Here is a 9949-nt window from a genome sequence, read left to right on the forward strand (position 1 = left end):
CGATGGAACAACTTGTGCAATTCAACACATTAAAGCTTATGTGAGGTGCATGTTACAATGGGAAAATCATGATGCGGTATTGTGCAAATATTTCGCATCCAGCTTAACAGGAGAGGCGTTAAAATGGTTTGAAGGTACCAAAGAACACAAACCTCCTTCAATCATTTGCAGACCACATTCTTGGGAGCATATAAGTAATAATTCCTCACGACCTGGTATAGAAGATGTGTTTGGATTAAAACAAAGGATTGGTGAAAGTTTGAAACACTTGACTAAAATGGAGAACCATGTGTAGCGAAATGGCTGGCCGTGTAGATGAGAGTATCTCATATTATCATTTATCAATGCTACAACTGTTGTATGTCCAAATTTTCAGAGTCAAGAATACATTACAATGACTGAATTGCGAGAACTTCAAGAAGAATACATTGCTTTGGAGGAAAGACAAAATGAAATGGAATCATATCCAGTTGCGAATACCAGCTCACAAGCAGCGAATGCAAGCTTATTACCCAAGCTAATAATACAGTGGCGAATACTTCGCAAGTACAACAAGAAAAGGTGACAGGTAACAATCAGCAGAAGTTGGTAGCTATGGGAAGTCGAGATCAAGAAGAGTATGAAAGAGAAAGAAATTTCTACAATCGTGGAGGAAATAACAAGATTCAAAGACTCGATCAACCGCAAGAAACTTATGGAGGTCAAAGACCAAACTTTAATAGAGGACAAGGAGGTCATAAGGTATATGGGAAGAAATCAAGATGCCACCTCTAAATGCAAGTGTGGAGAAGATATGGGAAGCTATAATCTTGATGGAAATATACCAACACCGTGGAACATGGGAACGGAACCACCTCCAAATCACAGAAGTCATGAATTTTGTTCTTATCATCATTTTCATGGACATACCACAAACGATTGCAGAAATAAAGAGATTATTTTGAGAATGATAGATCAAGGAAAATAAACGACTTTCTGGTAGGGCATCCACAACCAACCATTACCACCACCACCAGAACATCACAAAGTGAATACATGAAAAAGAAAGAAACATTCTTCATAGAAGTGGTGCAAAAGCAAAAAACTATTCTGTCACTCTATCGTACATTCATATAAGACAATTGAAGATTTCATGATAATGTTTTAAGTAGAGTGTTCGCAAGAGATAATAATGGAAAAGAAATTATGAATATTGCGAAAATTTCGCAACTAGAGGAATGGCAGAAACAGATATTTCTTTACCGCAGAAGAAGTTCCCGAAGGAGAAGAGATGCATGACAATCCATTGGTAATAAAATTAAGATTAATCCAAAACAAAAGAAGATGAGGATGATGAAGCTGAAGATTCATGGGCAATCAATAGAATCTAGTCGATACTGGAAGCTCTGTGAACATCTTATTTTATCATACTTATAAAACCATGGGTGGAAGAGATGATGATCTTATACCATCAACATATAAGATATATGGTTTTAATGGTACTGCAACAACAGCCTAAAGGGGAGGTTACTATGCAAATTCCATTGAAGGGAATATCTTCAGAAATCTCATTCTGTGTTGTTGATGTAGAATCACCCTACAATGCATTAATTGGTCGACCTTGGCTACATGGGATTCTGAGGTGTAGCTTCAACTTTCCATCAATGCATCAAATTCCCTCACCCCAATGGTGTAGGAATCATAAAGGGAGATTGGGTTGAAGGAAAGAAATGTTACGAAACTGAGATAGAATCTTGCGAAGGAAGAGCAAACAAGAAGGAAAACTGGCGACACAAAATCAAGGATGTACAAAGAAGTGAGAAGTTGATGGTGGATACAATCGAAAAGAAAGGAGAAGAGATGTTACAAATCAATGCTAGCTCAGGGTAAAAAGGATGAACATACCATTACCAAGGAAGCAGTAGCAGAAAATCATAAAGAAGCAGAGGAGGCAAAAGTAATAAAACAAGAAATGTATGAATGATTAAGTTGTTGCGATAATCTCGCAATAAGTAAAATTCTCAAAAATACATTTGATTGAACAACAAAATTGAGATTGCGAAATTCAGATACAATATGAATTGCGAGACTCTCGCAGAGATAATGAATTTTACAGAAAATAATCAGAAAGAATGACAAAAGAGAAAAGCGAACCTTTATGGCGTACACCCTAGTTCGCGAATAAAATTTCGCAAGAGGCAAATGTAAGACCTAAAGTACGTCATATTAGGGGGTACCTGTTACATGGCTCAGGGAAAGGCTACACCGCCACCGGAACCTGAGTCATGGAGATTTGGGGTCAATAAAGCCCATCCGGGAGAGGCACCTTGGATTCTCAACTTAAGCATATGACTTAGGTTGGGCGACTAAGGTAATAAGGACTCTCCCAAGGAGTGCAGATCTGATCAAGGCGCCGAGGTACACGGTTGAGTCAAGAGTGCCGAGGGCGTTTGAAGCGTCCTTGCCATTCTTGACAAGTCTTGGCTTATACTGCACTCGGCCCGAAGAAAACCCCACTTAGGGTGCAGTCTCGTAACCATAAGCCCTATAGGTAAAAGGGATAAGAGGCTGCGAAAACAACTGGTTGTTGTTAAGACTGGATGAGGAGCTAACCTTGTATGGTAGAAGTACGCCTCCTTGAAGGGGCAACCAGGGGGAAGATAAGGGCGGCACCCTCCATTAGGGAGCTGATAAGTGTCTTAAGACGCAAATGTCATGAGGCTTATTATTCGCAAGGATATTAAGGCTTGTCATATTTGTGCAACATCCTGAAGAGGCAATAATACAAAAGAAAAGATAAGATGAGATCAATGGGTTTTCGCATGAAAGTGCGAAGACGTCCTGCGATTTCATCGCAAGACGGCAATGTCATGGGGCTTTATTTTCGCAAGAATATTTAGGCCTGTCATATTGTCGCAATATTCCTGAAGAGGCCATAATACAAAAGAAAAAGTTAAGGCAAGATCAATGGGTTTTGCATGAAAGTGCAAGGACGTCCTGCGATTTTGTCGCAATGACAAGAGGTGGCATAATAAGACCTTTAATTAGGAAGGCAAAATAAGACCACACAGGAATGAGATTTTGAAAAGAAACAAAATTCACTTCGCAAGCTTGCGAAATTATACAATAAGAAAAAGTTTATGAAATCTCTCATTTGGATTCAAATAACAGAGGCAAGTATGGGAATGTATGAAATTAGAAAATGTATTTGTCTCCATATGAGATATTTACTCAAAAATTCAAGAATTAATGATTATATTGATTAACTGTATTGCAAAGAAGAATTGTTTTAATTTACGCAGGCCAAAATGAAAGAAACACAAATATACAGAAAGAAGAAATAAATATACAAGTGCTACAAAGAATCAAAGAAAAATAAAGACTATTTCTTGGTTAATCCTTCATTATCTTCATCAGACTATTTCCTTCTTCATCTGCGTCAGAATCCTCATCACCATCAGAACTTCCATCACTATCAGATTCTTCATCGTCAGCTTCACTATCAGAGATAATCAAATGGGAGTATTCTGTGGGATTTCCTAAAAGACAAGGGTAATCAGAATGTGGGATATTATGATCATCACAAACCATCTGGATGGTTTGATTGCGAAAATGCGTAGCATCATTCTTAAAATTTCAATGGTGATTTTGATTTGATTCTTCAATCTAGAATACTTGTCGTTGCGAGAAGAAAGATTCTTTGCGAGTTCCTCCTTTTCAGCTTCAAGTTCTTCAATCTTTTCACGATATCTATTTTCAGAATCTGCGAACAAAAGACAACCAATTATTAACTTGATGAAAATCATAAGAAGCAAAAGAGTAAAGAAGAGCAATTAGCAACCTTCTCTGTCAGAAATCATGTCTCTAATCAAGGCTGTATGTTCAACTTGGAGACTAACATTTACGCCTAAATCTTTTCTAGCATCATCTAAAATTTTCGCAGCCCAGACAAATTCTTCCTCACTACTTATGAGAAGACGAGAACGAATTTGATTTTCCCTTTCGCAGAGTTCAATATTCTTGCGGTTAGCTTCATCTCGCTCAAGTTGAACTTCAAGGAGAGCCTCTTGGAATTTCGCCAGAGCCTTGGCACCTTGATCAGAGATACGATCTTTATCATCTATGAGACCGCTAATCTTGGTTCTCAACTCATTGGTTTTCTCTTTGGAATCAATAAGGAGACGTTTAAATCTGTTGCTAAGCCTAAACTGGATCTATGATCAATTTCTAAGAGGCGAAATTGTGATCTAAGTTCATTTAGAGAAAGAGATGAAATTCTATCAGAGAAAGCTATTTAAGGAATTGTTAAGACGTTCAAGAAGGGTATCATTATCCAAGGCATTAGGAAATGAACGAAGAAGGGTAGCTTCATCAGAAAGACCATAAATGTCTGCAAAAAGGATCATTTAAATAAGATAAAACAACAAGATGAATGAATAAAGAAAAAGAAAAGTAATATACCGTAAATATGATTATTAGCTTGTTGAAGACTAGAAATTTTGTTCTTACAAGAGGAAGAATCAATTTCTAATTGTTTATTCTTCTCGCGAAAACCTTTAACTTCAACTTCTAATTCTTCATTCCTTTTGCGAAATTGAAGATTCTTCTTTTCAAGAATTTCGCGTCTTCTCTCTAGATCTGAGGCAACCGCAAAAGAAGCTTTACCAGCCTGCGAAAAGAAATAAAATAAAAAATATATTAATATAGAAAGAGATTTTGAGTTATAACAATGAAGAAGTAAAAAGATGAAAGTATACCAAACTATTGAGAGAATGCAAAAAGTCGGGAGTCACTGATCTAGAAACTCCGCGAAGAGAGCTATCACCATCTAGTAAAGGGACATCACAAAGGGTAGCGAGAGATTTGCAGGTATTTGCGAACTGGATATCTCCCATTCCTTGTAGAGAATCAGAAAAGAGGCCAGAAAGCTTAGCCATAGATGATTCGGGTGGAGAATTTTCAGTTCCAGCGAGATCATCATTATCCTCATCATCCTTGTCACTTTCAGAATTCTCGTTAGGAAGAACATTTGAAGGAGAAGAAGAACGAACTTTTCTTTTCTTTGGAGGAGGACCAGTACTAAATTTCTTAGAAGTAAGAAATGGGAGCATGGGAATAACAGTACTATTTAAAGTCATAAGAGAAAATTTCTTACCTCATCTGTATATGAGCGAAGAGCTAACAGAGTACTAGATTTCCCAGTCCAGTTATAACTATCTTTTAGTTTTTGTATCTGCGAAATATCACAAGAGTTAGCGAACATAATAGTAAAAATCAATAAAGAAGTATAAAATGAGTTAAAGGGGAGAAGTATACCTATTTCTCCTTTTCGGGCCAGGAGAAAACCCAAGGTTGATATGCAGCGAGATTCGCAGGAAGAACGTTTGATCCAGCAATGTAAGGACCCTTTAGCATTAAAGGAAACACACACCATTTGTCATCTTTGGATTGGCGAGGAGTTGTGTTTTTACCAGAATGCCAGTCAATATTTTACATAAGAATTTTGGATTCATCAATGTTATCTTTTCTTCTTAATCGAATACCCCAGCAAGTATTCTCTTTCTTCATGGAGATAAGTTCGTAATTTTCAAAGAAATTCGCCACTGTATACTTCTCAGCAACTATTTCTAAGTCTGCGAATTTTGGATCCCTAAGTTCACTGGAGTAAAGAGATCCTCTACCAGCACCACGATTAGCGAACTATAGCATTAGACGGATACAATCCCCACTTAGTTGGAAAATGGCTCGCGAAAATCCCGGATGAGCGAGAATTTCATAAAATAAAGGAATGTTTGGGTTATAAAGAGGAAGAGGGATACCTGCGAGAATTGATTGATCATCACAATTTTAATTGGAGAAAAGCTTGACAGAAAGAATTGATTTGGCATTCACATCAGGAATGGGGGAGAGTGTAAGACCTTTATTAGCAAGATCTTTTTGGACATCTTGTAGATTCTTCTCATATCTATGACCAATTGGAGCCATGATTGAATAAAGGGTATGGGAATGTATGAAAAGTAAAAGAATTGAAGGAAGAAAAAATTACAACAGCAGAATTTGCAGAAGAATGACAGAGTTGCAGAGATGAGAGAATAAAAATAGAAGAGAAAGTAAAAAGAAAAGTGGAAAGAGGGAGGAAGAAGAGTATATAAAGAAAATTTACTCCTCGAAGAAATAAACACCATTAAGACGAAGAGACGTGAGCGGTTGAAAAGCAGCGATTACAGAAGACGTGTCAAGAAATAAGTGGAAGAGAGAGAGTACGTGTGATAAATGTGGAATATGAAAAGATAAGCAGTTGCGACATATCTCACATCATTCTCTACTTTGCAGAGAAGATTTGAGAAGAGGCAAGATGTAGGATCAGATTCTCGCAACAATTATGTCTCAGCGAAATTATCAATGGAATTGTACAATAGCGTCTCAGAACAGTTTCAGAAAACAACGTCAGCAAATATCATGAGAAAGATGTGATAGTCTTACGAAAATTAGAGAGCTTGCGAAGTTAACATTTGTAAGGTTGCGAGAATGTCGCAAACTATATCCGAAAAATAAAGGACAAATTAGTTGTCATCCACTATGTATTTCCTTATAAATAGTCATTCGAGTTGTAAAGGAGGGAGAGATCTTTTTTGAGTGAGAGACAAGTAAATAGGAGAGAGAAAGTTGAGAGCAGAGATCATTCTTGATTTCTTTATTTTCCTTGTAAGAATATTCAGAAATTAATCAATAAAATTAAGAGTGTAAACCTAAAAATGGGCTGATCAACGATAAAATCATACGAGGGGTGTATTGTAGGATTTCCTGCAACTACAACTCCCTAAATTCATCAAATTTCTCAAAATTCATGAATTTTTCATAAAATCATCAAAATATTATAAAATTAAGGAAAAGGCACCACGGGACCGTAGTCACGACCGGCCGACCATGCCTTGACCACTGCGGTCCAACGACTCCTCATTCCTTATTTTATAATTATTTTTCATCATCTCATGGTGTTTTCCTCAGTTTCGTCGAAACCCTAATTTTGGCATATTTTCTCGAATGGATGCTCAATTGCACACCAGAAAATATCCAAATTCTCAGGACTGAGACGCGGACGCCTTGGGGATACGAGCACGCTATCTTGACCGACCAAGATTGGCTCTTTGGCTCACAGAAGCCGGTCCCATCAATTTTCACAGTTTTGACCTAATTTGCACAATTGCTCGTATTAGGTCCAAACCTCTTCCAAACACTTGGGATTTTCATGAAGTGATCGTCAGGCGGTCACGTGACAACCCAGGTCCGGTTTCATGACTCCATGGTCGGTCCCTCGACTCGTCATAATTAATTAGGTTTTCTCGCCTAAGGCTCAGACGAGCATTTTTGAATAAATGATTAAGCCAGCATTTAATCATTCTTCCACCAACAAATCGTCAACTCTTCAGGAGTTCTTCGTATTTTCTCACGTGAGCATATGGAAACTACATGGTTGATCCACGGTCCCATGTAGTCGCTCCCTCCTTCGTCCCATGGTTGAAATTCTGACGAACCATGAATTGATCATCAATTGATCAAATTTGGATTTCTGAATCCAAGGATCATCATTCCAGATTCCAACTTTAATAATTTTACGACGACCTCATGGTCATTAATTTTATTAATTATTCTCGGTTCAACGACCAGTATTCTAATTAATATTTTTGGTACGCTGCCAATAATCTATCAGATGAGCAACACATGCTCAGACGATCAAATATTCAACAATTCATCACATGGGCAACACTTGCTCAGATGATAAATATTTGCTCAAACCAAGGGATATTGGTTCAACAATCAATATTCAACGATCCATCGAATGAGCAATACTTGCTCACTTCATCGTAAGAACTATACCTCTGTCTCATGACATGTTCAACTCACGAGTTTCAGAACATCATGTTCAACTCAGCAACTACATGGACTCATCGTCCCATCAAACCACGAAGTCATCAATTGACTAACAAACCACGAGACGTCAATCGTGTCACTTGGGGGGATATCACTTAGGGTTTTGGTCTGGCGGTCTACGGCACGTGTGTTCAAACACACGATGGAATGTGAGCAAGTCGTGCAATCAGTTGAAGGAATTCACGAGGTAGTGGGTGGAAAATCGACCAAGTCTCCACACGTTGAGCAATTGGTTTCAAACACGATCTCCACTTCCCCACTCCTTGATTCCATCAACTGTCACACTTCATGGAATCATGGTGTCTAAAATTCCAGCAATATAAATAAGTCTCTGAATCATGATTGAATCATCGACATCAACAATATCATCAATCTCACGTCAAACTGACAACACGAGATCATCAACTCATCAATTGAGCAATTTCAATCATTCAGAGCTTATCATATTCAGAATTCACATACCCACAATCTTTGATTACCATTGATTCCACACATTTCTCAGCTTCCCTTCTACAGATCAACCCATCCTCTCTTGTGACCGAATTTACTCTGGAACGGTCATTGTCTTGATTTTGGCCGGAGTACTACATATTGATCTCTCGAATCTAAAGCACCCCCTTTGCAGCGGTACATCTGTGTGAGGTTTAACATTTCGCTCGGTTCGAGGAGTCTCCTCCGTATGGTCGTCTCCTCAATTCCTTAAAAACCAGCAAATCATTTTTCCCCATCTACAGCGTTATTCATGGATACTATGATACTTGACATGACATATGGTCGTTAAAGAAGGGGAATAATGGAAATAAATACTCTCATTGGAGCAAGGATTTTAAGACTTTTGATTGTGGGTTCCAGTTCGGTTATTTTCCACAGCTCGAATTCTTCGATGTTACGAAGGATGACGAAGTTCTGTTTTTAATGAACACACTTTCTACAGTCATGATTTGAAACAAACTAGAGATAAGAAATTGGAATGTACTCTGGATTTTGCAAGAAATATGGGTATGGATGTTAGGGATGCGCTACTTCATGTAAACAGTTTTGTATCGCTGAAAGCATTGGGAGAGGAGGATACAAAGATTTTTGAATTAACTGAAGTAGACAGCTTTGATGAGTTACATATTAGAAACTGTACATGTCCTGAAGACGGCGACTTCTCCATCTGTAAAAAGGCTCGTTCACAAAGCAGAAAGGGGTCCGAGTCGTGGGTGGAGTCAGGATTGCCGGTGACTGAATAGCAGATAAAGCAGCAGCTTGAAGGAAGAAAGCCGTCCTTACAAATACGATGGAGATGGTTTCGATTTGATATTGGTTAGTAAATACATGGCACCTTTTCTTGGAGCCTAAGCAATTACTATGATTGTCTATATCCTTACATCATCCCATCTTTCTTTTATTGTAAACTCGAAGTTTATGTATATTTTTGTTTTTTTAATTGGGGCGATATTTATGTTTACCCAACTTGTTTGAATGAAACGGAGAAGTGCCTAATGTAGATTAAATTCTTTTTGCTGTGGTTGGATTATGGAATAGTATTGCAATCGTGGAAGATTGAAATTCAATGGAAAGGGCTACTGCAAGCCCTCACTTTAAGCGTGCATGCACTTTAATTTCTCATGGCCCGCAATTATCTAGCTAGTTTCTCATGTTAGGATTTGGGAGGAAATGTTAGGATTTGTGTGTCAGAGATCTGAAATCTGAGGTCAGTAGTATCACCATCACAGGAATGAACAATTTTACATTAACATCTTCAATGGATAACTCTCTTAAAGACATCAATCTTAATTCAGAAGATTCTATACTGAATATTTACACATAGCCGACTTGAAATAACCGGCTGAATGTTTGCTAAGGAACTTCTGGCACATACATATGCACATGATGGCTTTCTTTCCTAGGAAGAAAAAAAAGCATTTGTGTAACCAAGAACTATTTCAATTTGATTAGTCAGACACATATTTACAGACTCTGGGTCTCCAAAAACTAAAGTAAACACTGAACAACCCTACTTATGTTCAATGTAAACACTATCGCCTATAAA

This window comes from Papaver somniferum, chromosome 7, assembly GCF_003573695.1.
Source record: "Papaver somniferum cultivar HN1 chromosome 7, ASM357369v1, whole genome shotgun sequence".
NCBI lineage: Eukaryota > Viridiplantae > Streptophyta > Magnoliopsida > Ranunculales > Papaveraceae > Papaver > Papaver somniferum.